The following is a 12,361-nucleotide window of genomic DNA, read 5'->3' on the forward strand; positions in this document are numbered from 1 at the left end:
GGGTAAAAGTTGCTCACAGGGACACTCCCAAGCACCTTTCATCTCTTCTCCCACAGACTTATTTGAATCTGACTTCTTGAGGGGACAAAGCCTGTCCTAATGCAGCTTCTGTCAACAGCCCTCACACTGAGCCTTGGTGTTGAGTTATGCTCAGAGCTGTGACTGCCAGAAGAAACCCCTTTATGTAGACTTTTACCCCTTAAGATCATAGTTACGCAGAAGTGAGCTATTGTGACATAGACAAGAATCTGTCCCTGCATGTGTGATACTTTAAATATCGAGAAAAAAATTGTACCTATCCATGCAAGATAAATATTTATTCATATTGTGCATGTTAGAATTCTGGTATATAGAATTCTGGGTATAGAAACACCCTCTTTCAAAGTTGCTCTAAGGATCCCATTTAAGGAATGAAAGCATTTGTATTTGTCAAGGCATTTCCAAGGCACAATTCTCATTTATCTCAGAGTTTGATTGGAAGTTTAACAAGGTAAACAGTATTCAGGGTGGAAATGGATGCAGTTTTGCTTGTCCTGAACAACATGCTCAGTTGCTGAGAATCAAGAATACAGAGCATTGGTAATTATTATTTTTTAATTGTATCTTTGAACATGTAATGCATGTGTATGTGCATGCACAGGGGCCGTGGTATGCATGTTTACGTCAGAGGGCAACTTTAAGAGTCAATTCTCTCCTCCTAGCATATGCATAACAAGGACTGAATTCAGATCCGCAGTCTTGGCAGCAGATGCATCTACCCACTAAGCCATTTCACAGACATACCCAGGTGTAATTGTTAATGTATTACTTTTTCTTTCGATTCCAAACAAAGCTTTCCTCCTCTCCCTGGCCTACCTTGGATTCAGGCATCAAAACATGAAGGATCTCTTGATCTCCTTCACTTTATCGCCAAGTCTGCTCAACTCTTCTCCACGTTCTCTAAAGAAGGGCGCACTTCTTGTTATTAAGATAATGACAGCAACAGAGGCCTCAAACAACAGAGGGCTATGATTTATGTAGAAAATAAGACTACTTCACTTTGATAGTTAGCACAAACTTCAACATTGGAAAAAATGGCTTTTTTTTCTTCAAATAGTGAACTTAAAAAAAAAAAAAAAGACTTCCTGTCATTGTTTTCATTATTTGCTCTCCTTTGTTTTACTGCCTGCTGAGAGGTGTCCTATGTGTGCTGCCTTCTTCAGGTAGCATGTGCCTGGCCAGATGCTCCTCAAAGAGATGATGCCCCATCTCCTCTCACTGCTTGCCCTTTTGGTTCTACCTGTTTGTTTAACAGAGCAGTGTAAGACTGAACGGAATCATCGCTATGGCAGATTCCCCACACATGCGTGGTCATTTAAAAAAAATAATTGCCATCATCTGAACTTCACAGGAAATACCCCCTCAGACCTAGTTTCTTCCTTTGTTTGTTTGTTCCTCTTATCTGTCTCTGCCTCTATCTACTTCTCCCTCTCTCCTCGTGTCTCTGTCTCTCTTCCTGCCCCTCTCGTGAGATTAGCAATCTAATTCATTTGCACAAGAATAATAACAAACACAAATCCATCTGGCTCTTCATTTTCTTTCTCTTAAGAGAACCCCTGAAGGCCGCGGAAGTTAGCAAAAACAAATAAGGGAAGAGAAAAAGTGTAATTTGGAGGAACCAAATTTTTATAGGTAATGATTCAATCAAGTTTTTAGTGAAATATTCAGGGTTTGGATTAATAGGTATTTTCTGGTGCTTTACTTTGTCAAATGAAGTTTAGAAAGAATTCAGAGACTGACCACTCAATAATTTAATAAAGGATAGTTTTAAAAACAGAAAAATACATAGAACAAAAGAAGCATAAAAAGAAATCTTTCTCTCTTGCCTCCTAAGCTTTAGAAAATGGCAGGTACATCTCCCTCGTGTGTCGCTCCTTGTTGTGATTGGAGCAACCGAGCAGATGTCTCCTAGCCCACTCTGCTGGAGCTCACCCTGGCCGGTCTGTCCTTCAGGAGCTGGTCAGATTCACCTCTTCTAAGAGACTTCCTTGATTTCCCATACAAGCATGAACAGCTCTGTCATCTAAGCTCTCATTAGGCATTGTCTGATTTTCATCCGCTTTATTTTGAATTTGATTGCTTTTTAACATATCTCTGTCTCCAGGTTGTAACTCCCATGGGGTCAAGAATTCTTAGCACTGGCTTGTCTTTTAAGCAGCACTCCACAAATGTCAATTGACCAAACAAACCCAAATTTAGGAGAAAGTAGTATGATTGAAACAGGAGTTGATTATTTTTTCCCAACAGACCAATAATTTCTTATAGAAATAGAAAAAGGAGATTAGAAGTGCTGAGAGGAACAGCTGAAAGTTTCTATCCTGCTGGAGATAAAGGCAGAACTCTCCCCACTCATGCTCGTAAAGTTTCCAGAATGTTGATATAAGACCATAATCTTGGGTTTATGTATGAGGAGGAAAGCATGGATTTTTTTTTTTAACTGACATTCCTTTGTCCTGCTAGTTCCTTGCTTCCTGTTCTCCTTGATGAATGAACTTCTTGGTAGTGTGGTGATCAGAAGCCCCTGGAAGTCACAGGTTTATGGTCCTTTATCATGACAAAGATAACGTTCTGAATAGAAGAGGGGGGGTCAAGTCACAGACCGATCTAAGACTGTTTTCTGACTGCTCCACTCTCAACTAATCCCCAGGAGGAAAATCAAGTAACACAGTCTATTGTAAAAGAGGGTTTTACCAACATCATCATTTTCATTTCACCTTAAGAGAGGAAGAAGAAAAGACAAGCAAGTGACTAAACCAGAAAGATGGCTATAGAAAACCTGGTTGCCATCAGCTGGCTGTGACCTCGAACACCAAGTCTAGGACCTAGAGAAAAATCCACCACTAATTTATTCTTGGCAAAAACTGTTCTTTCGAGTGACTAAGAAGCCGCCTACTAGCCTTTTTTTTTTTCCTTCCCATCTTCTAGATAAAAATGAGTGTTTAAAAACTGTGCTAAAATTTTCAAAAACACCTTAAAAAGATTCCATTACTTAAAGTGATTTGGATAATTGTGTTCAATGGTAGCCATTATTTAAAAATATAATTAGTTGCTGAACTCAGAGAAGGAGGGAAATTTCTGCAGGTGTTTCCCATTATTTGCTATGCATACAAAATATCTGCATAAATTACCATTATTATTCCAATGTATACTAAGAGACAATAAAGCATTAGCAAGCAAAGAAGAATGCTGTTGACCTGCAGACTGTGAGGGAGGTCTGGAAGCGCAGGAACAGTGTGCTGGCCTTCCGGCACTCCTGCTGAACATGTGCAGCCATTCAGGATTGAAAGGAACAATTTTGCACCTGTAACAATATTACGTATGGAATGTAACTCCATCAGAAAGATATTGAAAACAGAAAATGGGGGCAGGGAACAACAAAACAAGCAGACAGGAGCAGGGGGAGCTGCCATTGTTTCCAGAGGTTGGCACACTCTGCAGGTAGATGGCAGTTTGAGTTTCGAGCTCCCATAGAGCACACACCTGATTTTTTAAAGGATATGGTACATTTCACATATATATATTTTTATACTATTTCTGAGGTTTGGTGGCAGTTGGCTGGTGTTAGCACGGTTCAACAGAGGTTTCGGGGTGATGGAAATGTTCTGTGTCAGCAGTCCCAGCGGCTTGTAGAAATCGTGTCAGCACACAGGAGACTTAACTCTACTGAATTTCTCATGTCAATAAAAACAGTAGTATCTTTTTAATCCCCGCTTTCTACCAGGCATGAGGCTAATATTCCATTACTATACCAACACTGAAGTCAGGGCTCTTGTGGTGGAGATAAAATTCTGTAGAAATTAAATGTTTGGAGGGCTAGGAAGATGACTCAGTAGTTACAAGAACATAGTGCTCTTGCAGAGGACCTGAATTCTGTTCCTAGCACCAACTCAGGTGGCTTACAACAGCTTGTAACTCTAGCTTCAGAAGATTCAGCATCTCCTCTTTATCTTGATGTCACCAGGCCAGCATGTGAAGAGTCAGGGTAAAATCAGGACATTCTCAATCCTGTTCTCTCCCATGACCTTTTTTTGTGCAGAATGAAGGAACAGCCCTCGAGTTCATTCTGCTTGCCTGCTATGTGTGGATGCCTGTAGGCCTACAGCATGTGATAAGTGAATGACATAAAAAGGTTTTTCATTGCAGGTGAAGATTACCGAGTAATTGTTCCAACTCTTTAAAAACAAAACAAAACAAATTTTATTTTTGTTATTTCATTGGTTTTATTTGTTGAAACAGAATTTTACTGTGCTTCACAGCTACGCCTGGAATAGCAATCCCACCTCAGTCCCTTCAGTGCTGGAATTATAGGTGTGCCTACTCATATTTGTCTTGATACATTCAATTTTTGATAAGGGAAAAAAAGAAAAACAAGGTCTAGAGGAGTTGAGTTCAAACACATGAACAATCAGCAAGCTGAGAACCAAAGTCACTGTGATATATAAATGTGCCAAACATCCCAAGTAATGTGTCACAAAACAAACACTCATGAAACGGTGTGACTCAATCAGTAGAGACATCAACCACAGCATCCAAAAAGGGAGCCCATGATTTGATGACAAATAGCAAGAAAAAAAATCATGGGTCATTCTACTTCCTGCATGGTAAAAAATAATGTGCTGCCCTGTATGGTCCCTAGACTCCTGCTTCAGCAATCAGCAAACTCTCCAATTCCAAAAAAGGAATGAAGCTAAGGTGTTGGTCCAGGAAACAAGAAAGGCAGAAAACTGATCAACTCCAGTTTGGCACTTCCATACTGCTACCAGATAGTAACAAAGACATGTTTGGGTCTTGTAGTCATGGTCTTGGGTATTTTTTGAGGTTCCATACCTGTACTTTTTTTTTTTTTTTTTTTTTTTTACTAGAAGGAAGACAGAGTTCAGAAAGTAGAAGAAGTTTTCTTCTACTGAACTATGTTCTAGTCCCATTTATTGTATACATTAAGTAAAGTTTGTTCTCATGAAAGTTCAGAAAGGTTCGATAACTTGCCCAAAGACACACAGCAACTCCATTAGGAAATCAAAATCTATGCTCAGCCTTATCATGTGTAAACAACGGACATCCTATTACTTGATATTCTGAAGATAATCCAGCATCAATTGTCATGAGCAACACAATTAGAGCTTTGAGAACCCAAACTTTTTTTTTTCTTATTAGTTACATTTTGTTAACTCTGCATCCCAGCTGTATCCTGCTCCCTCATTCCCTCCCCAATCCCACCCTCCCTCCCTCATCTCCTCCCTGCCCCTTTCCAAGTCCACTGATAGGTGAGGACCTCCTCCCCTTTCATCTGACCCTGTTTTATCAGGTATCTTCAGGACTGGCTGCAAAGTCCTCCTCTGTGGCCTAACAGTACTGCTCCTCCCTTGGGGGGTGGGGAGGTCAAAGAGCTTGCCATTGAGGAGAACCCAAACTTTTAAGTTTCATTTTCTTTGCTGTGATAAAACACTGACAAAAGCAATAAAAGGGTAAAATTAGCTTATTTGGCTCACAGTTCCGTGTCACAATCTATTATTGAATGGAACTCTAAGTAACAGGATCTTTGAACGGGTCATATAAGACAAGAGCACAGAGAATTAATGCATGCTAATTTGTGCTCAACTGGCTCTCTCTACTCTTAAACAGTTCAGGTTCCCCTGCCTAGGAAATGATGACACCCACAGTGAGTTTTCATGCATCAATTAACATAATCAGAGTAACATTGGGAATGCCCACAAGGCAGTCTAGTCTACACAATATCTCACTGAGCCTCTCTTCCCAAGGGAACCTAGTTTGTGTGAGGTTGACAATGATAATGACCCATCACACTAACCAGTTCATCAGACATGTGTAACAAGCCTCATAATTTTTGCTGTCACTCTTTCTCCAAAGCAAATAAATATCTACACTCTGTCCCTGTTTACAACCCTGTTCCATTTCCCATAAAACATGCTTCATATATTATTCACAGCAAATGTACTCCTCACCTGCCCTGACGTCATAGGGATACTATATCAGCCAGCCTAGCCATTCTTCTGTGTTCAGAGCTGTCTACTGCCTCTCAGTTATCTGTTTAGGTGCTGTGTCCTTTGCCCAGCACTCAAGGGTTTATTCTATTTCTGTTCTTTTTCATGTTTCCTGAAACTGACAAAGCACCTGCATGATGGATGCTTAAACATTGGTTGAACCTGAACACACTAGAACCACACAGCAAGTTCACACAAGTCTCTCCTCACATTGAAAGTGCCATGGAGTGTATTTAGTACTTAATATTTATTGTAAACAAAATGCTTGACAGAAACAATTTGAGGGAGAACAAATTTATTTTAGCCCATGACCCCAAAGGATTTAGCTCACAGTAGCTTGGCCCTGCATTTGAATAAAATGCCATGGCAGCACAAGGAGATGGCCAGGGAACAGAAAGAATAACAGGAAGTCAGATGAGACATAACTCTCAAAGGCCTGCTCTACAGACCTACTTATACTATCCAGTTTCTGCCTCTCAAAGATCCCACAGACACCCAAAACCCCTGTGGAACAAGTGTTCAAGTCATGAGCATGTAGAAGGAATTTCAGATTCAAACCACACTAGTAAGCTAGCCACAGCAAGAGGACAGTGACCTATTTCTTTATAAGACTCTACCTTTCTCTCCACAAAACTATTAGCCTTTGAAATACGTGTCTCATTCACATCCAAGTGGTGTGTATGCCAGGGCCCAAACCCTGCGGACTAACTCACATCCTTAGTCATACTTTCACTCACTGGAGTACAAGTCTTAACTTATAAAATGGACTGAGTACTGACCCAGAAAGATGAGTGCCCTTGGAAGGGAAATTTAGCATTGCTTTAAAACGAGAGGCATGGCTCTCACAGAGCTACAGAGGTTGGATTCCTATACAGTCAGGAAAGTTCCTATGGTGTCAGAAGAGTTGGGCCAGAACTTTCACTGTGGCTTTTGTGGTAAAGCCAGTGGGGTTAGGTAAAGGGGTTAGGATTGATGAAATGTGAATACTTGCAGCAGGCTTTTGGCTGCAGGAGTGGTCTCTGTTGCTTGACACCAGGTTCTGACGGAGAAATATTACTTAGGGTGTGAGGTAGCTAGAAGGGATCCCTGGGAGAAAAGCATAGGGATTGCATGCTGAAGGGACACACTGCTAGCTTTAACTCCTTGTTAACTCTAAAAGTTACCGTCCCTAGAAAGGGCAGTCTCCTTATAGGCAAGATCCTTAAGACTAAAAGCATTATAAGGCCCAGGGAATAAAAGGCATGGCCAGTGCAGTGACAATGGACAAGGTGGTCAACCTGACTTACTTTACTCCTCTGTAAACTGGGTACAGTAATAATCATGACATCATAGGGCTACTGGGAGTACTAAAAGAATTAATATAAAGAGCACAGAGAACAGAGTGTGACGTGTGGGAATACGATATTAAAATCATCAGTAGGTGTTAATGTAGCACCTCTGAATGCCTCCCAAAGGGACAAGGATGCTCTGAGAGTTCTGTGTGCATGCTCTCATGGCTACACACGCGCCTTTCTGTTAAGGAACTTACATTTTTAACTTCTTAGAAGGAAAATAATGAGTTCTTGAGCTAAGTCGGAACCAAAGTAAAGGCAATCACTCTGGAGAAGGAGACTCCCAGGTTCTGCAGCCCGTGCTGCCGTCTTCTTACAGTGTTGCTTCTAGGCCATCTATCTCTGTCCTGACATTTAAGGCAGACATTTGTCTTTCAGGTTTCTTCTGGCATCATCGCAGTCACCAAATGAAACCTAATTTCTCCCATCCATAATCCAGTGAGGTTTAGTTGGACTGGGTAGCATTCCTAATTTGAAAGAGAAAATTTGCATCTTTAGACATCAGCATCACAAGGCACCTGAGAAATAAGTGAGTATTATTGAGGCCTCTGATAGGCTCTCCTCTATTAGCATCTATGTAATGAAAAACGAAGCAACATCATCTGTCTTTTCTTCTGCTGTTACAGTGAAATCTAGCAGAGGCTGCCTGTTTTGGGCCCAGGGCATATCCCAGTCTCTACATTTTACTTTTTTGAGAGAGGCTTTGCTGTAGTTGGGGCTGGTGCCAAGCTCCTGAGCATCCTGCCTTTGCCTTAGGTGCTCGCATCATATGTGTGCACGCACCTCCCCCGTTCTCTACTTCCAATGAATCTGGCATTTCGGGTGTCTAGGCTAGATAACTGGATGCTATTTAACCAGACTCCCCTCCCCCCGGATTCCCAAAGAAGAGAATAGTTTTCATGCCTCCACCAGCCAGCTCTTGTTGGTGATCTCTAGAAAGGATTCATCTGTATAGATTTAGAACACCTCAATTCCTTAGGTACCCATGATATCTAGATCAATGCAAGCAAGCATTTTATTACCAGTAAAAGTAAAGAGCCTGAAGAGATCTGTCTCCCGTGTCTTGATACCAGCAGCAGAGACCGTCTGCATATCAACCGCTTTTCCCCTTCACAGGTGTCATAACTATTAGAGATAATATTCAGGGGATACCCTGGGTGCCTAGACCTGCTAACCTCTCCCTGTATAACTTTATATGTAGAATTTAAAATGTCTCTGTTTTCCTTTAGGCAAAGAAGGTTACAGTCTTACATCTCATGGTTTTATGAGGGTCTATGCAATGCTACTTCCTTCTGCCACTCACCTGCAGGGCACTGTAGCACATCCGACTGATCATGCCATGCCACATGAGCCCAGGACAGAGGGAAACCAACTGCTTGGTGACCTTATAAAGGCACTCTTCAAGTACTTATAATCTTTCTAAAAGTTTTCAAGTTATTTCCTATAACAAGAGGCTTAATTTAAAAATGAGTTGCGTTATAGGCCTTTACATAGCATTCATTTCTACACACTTGAAATAGGAAATGTTAGCTATTTAATCAGTCAGGTTTGTAATTTAGTTTGTAAACTCAGAGACCATATCTAGGTTTTACATAATATTGATTACATGATCAGGGCTCATTAAAGGATAATAATTTAAAAATCACATCTAAGTGTTAACATTTTCTAGCTAATTTCCTTCCATGTGAATGCTTCATATTTTAATATATCACCATTTCTCCTACTTATTTATTTATTTGCTCTAGAAAACCGGTGAGAATTAATCTAGAATTATGACAAAATTAATGGAAATTTAAATGAAAGTATAATCTTATTGGAATTTCATTTTTGATGACATAATAATAGGCTTATATAGCACCTTTCATCTATGGACCTCTAAGCACTTTACAAACATTAGTTAATTCCTACAACAATCCTGTGAGGTTGGCAATTATAATCAGCCCATTATGTAAATTAGAGAAGTGCATCACAGGGAGGTTAAGTTCCTCAGGCAATAGGAAAACCAATGGCAGAGCCAGCATCAGACCACCAGCTCAGTGAGCCCAGAGCTTCACGCTAAGAGAACCTCATAGGAAGCCTACCACCCTTGTTAGGAGCCAAGAAAGGCCACCGTTCAAAAGATATGTCTCAAAGGCACATTTAAGGTTGTCACCTTATCACTAGCCCACAGTGACTGTGAAAGACCAGGAACAGAAGAGCAGGGAAAAGGGGAGCTGCTTTGAGACATGGGAAGAACTTGTTTCTTTCTGCATTTTCTCAGCAGTGTTAGACTCCAGCCAAGGAGGCTGTGAGATGTCTCTTTCGTCAATTATATGTCCCTCTTTCTTCCATACAACGGAAGAAACATTAACCCAAATACAAATGAGGAGATTGCTTGTATTAACAGAATTCCTTAAGCAGTGCTTTTTGTGTATTGGGAATGATGTACAGTATTTTGTAACTTCATATAATCTTTATAATAATCTCTGTGTAGTATGCTAGTTAATCATTGCTGTGTAACAAGGTCTCTCAAAGTCCAATGACCTAACGCTATATTCGTTCTTTCTTACATGCATATGAGTCAGGAGGCTTAAGCTACAGATTGGATCAGGCTCTGCCGTACCAGCATTGCCTACTTCTTACGTAGCAGGGTAGCTGACTCCTCTTTCGTCATGGCCAGCATCACATCTGCAGCTACCCCAGTGGCTATGCAAATCGCATGGCCAATCTCAAAGCCATGTACAAGAACACTCTGCACTTCATGAGGCCAACCAACTTGAACCACAAAACCCAATATATATGGTGTAGAAAGGTTGATTCTGCAAACGAAGTTGATGGGGCAAGGGTACTTTCAAACTGTAATCTGGGCTGAACAAATGAAGGCCACGCACAATCACACTCAAAGCACTGTTGTCAGGGTTTTTAATTTCCATCATGTAGATGAGAAAGCAGGCTGGGGCAAGGCTGATCGGCAAGTTACGTTTCTGTGTTTCCCAGCCCCAGCTCCATTGCTGCCACTCTTTAAGGACCACATGCATGATGGGCTGCTTTCTCATTGCTCAGATCATACTCTGACGTGGTATACGTTCTGCTCCCCGTCTTCACTGGAGACTGATGAAGATCTAAATTACAAGGTCACAGACCTCTTTGTCCTAGTTACAGCTTAAGTAGGACTAAATAGCCTTTTTTAATTCCATGCCTACAGTTCCTCATGGCACCAAAGAGCCCTGAGCCATCCTCAAGCCTTCATCGCTAGAGCATTTAAACCATTAAACCAGCCTGCTACATTTCAAAGGGTGACGCCAATGATTCACAGAAAGTGCTTTGGCTTTGGATGTATGAATTAATCATTCCAGCTAACTAGACATAGAGTTCACCTAGGGTCTCTGACCTCCTCCAGATAAATATTAAATGGATCAGCCTTTCTCAGTGGGCTCAATGCAAATTACCAACAGTTCCTGGGTCAAAGATCTAAGAAACGATCAGAAGTTTAAATGAATCAGTCCCTAAGGGCAGACAAGAATTTTATTACTGGAGTGAATATTGCACATGGGTCCACAGGCTGCACTCTCCTCCGGCATCAGCATGGATGACAGGAAGTGTAACATGGAGAGTTTCAAACCCTGTACTTTTTCCAGCTCCTGTAGTGTTTTACCTCTAGTTACTCTGTAGAATTATGAATTTGAGAAAAGACTAAAATTTATAATGTTATTAGCATAGATCTAACTGGTTTTGAAGGAGCTAATAAGATTTATATCTGGGAAGCTGTGAGATGCATGAGAGCTGAAACATTCCTGTATTTTCTTTTCAAATTCCATGCTGCAAAGTGCAAGGATTCCATGGCAGGGTTACATGAGCAGCTGCAGGGCAAACACTGAGGCAGAGGTGCCATGCCCTTGACCTCTCCTTATTGAACCAGAGCAGCTGCATTTTGATCTGCTTGAACAAATGAGCGCCGTGCTCCATCACACTCAGATAAAGCACTCTGCTCCTGAGAAACAAAATGGGTAAAAACCTGTTTAGTTTTGATCATGTCTTCTTCTAATATATAATTCATACTTTTCATTCTAGATGAAGCAACTGTGCTTATCCCAAACATGGGTAAGATTTATTTGTTTAATGCTGAGCTCTTCATATATCAGCAAAGTGTAGGACACTCATTGCTATGTTGTCAGTGTTGTTTTTTTTTTCCTTTTTTTTCTAAAACATCCCATTTTGTTTTGATTGTTTTAATCTTTGTGTTCTCATTTCCTTATGTTCAGGATCAAAAAATTGCTATTTCATTTCTAGCCTAGGGATGAGCATGTTTGATATCATTGCAAACAAATAATCTAACTTGATGTAGGAGAGGAAAAAAATTCAGTTTCTCAGATTTAGGAATGAGTGAGTGTGTTATACTGAAGTTCTGACATTTCTGTGTCAAAATCCTTGTAGGTTTTCCTTCTGAAGCTTGACAACTATTCTTTAGGAGATAAGAATTTCCTGGCACACACAGTAAGGCTGAGTAAAACATAAGGGGCCCTTTCCACTCACTTCTAATTTTCTTCTCTTCTAAGAAGATGGCTAGAGGACAGAGGCCCTTGGCATAAGGACTTTTGTGGATACCCTGAGATCCTTTAGAGCAGTAGTGTTCAAGCTGTGGGTCACGACCCCTTTGTGGTTGAATAACACTTTCAAGAGATTGCCTAAGACCATTGGAAAACACTGATATTTACATTAAGATTCATAACAGTAGCAAAATTACAATTATGAAGTGGAAGCAAAAATATTTCATGGCTGAAGGTCATCACAACATGAGAAACTGTATGAAAAGATCACAGCATAAGGAAGGTTGAGAACCATTTCTTTAGACAGATATGGTAGGTTTTCATGGAGAATCATCTGCTTTCCCTTTCTCTACAATGTTCTAAGCCTCTCTCTTCTGTCACCACACAAATAATTCCTAACATTGATATACCCTCAGTTTTTCTGGTGTTCTGAACTATGTCATTACTTTATATAGTAACAGTC

The sequence above is a fragment of the Psammomys obesus genome, unplaced genomic scaffold, assembly GCF_907164565.1.
Source record: "Psammomys obesus unplaced genomic scaffold, mPsaObe1.curated_primary_1811, whole genome shotgun sequence".
NCBI classification, from domain to species: Eukaryota; Metazoa; Chordata; class Mammalia; order Rodentia; family Muridae; genus Psammomys; species Psammomys obesus.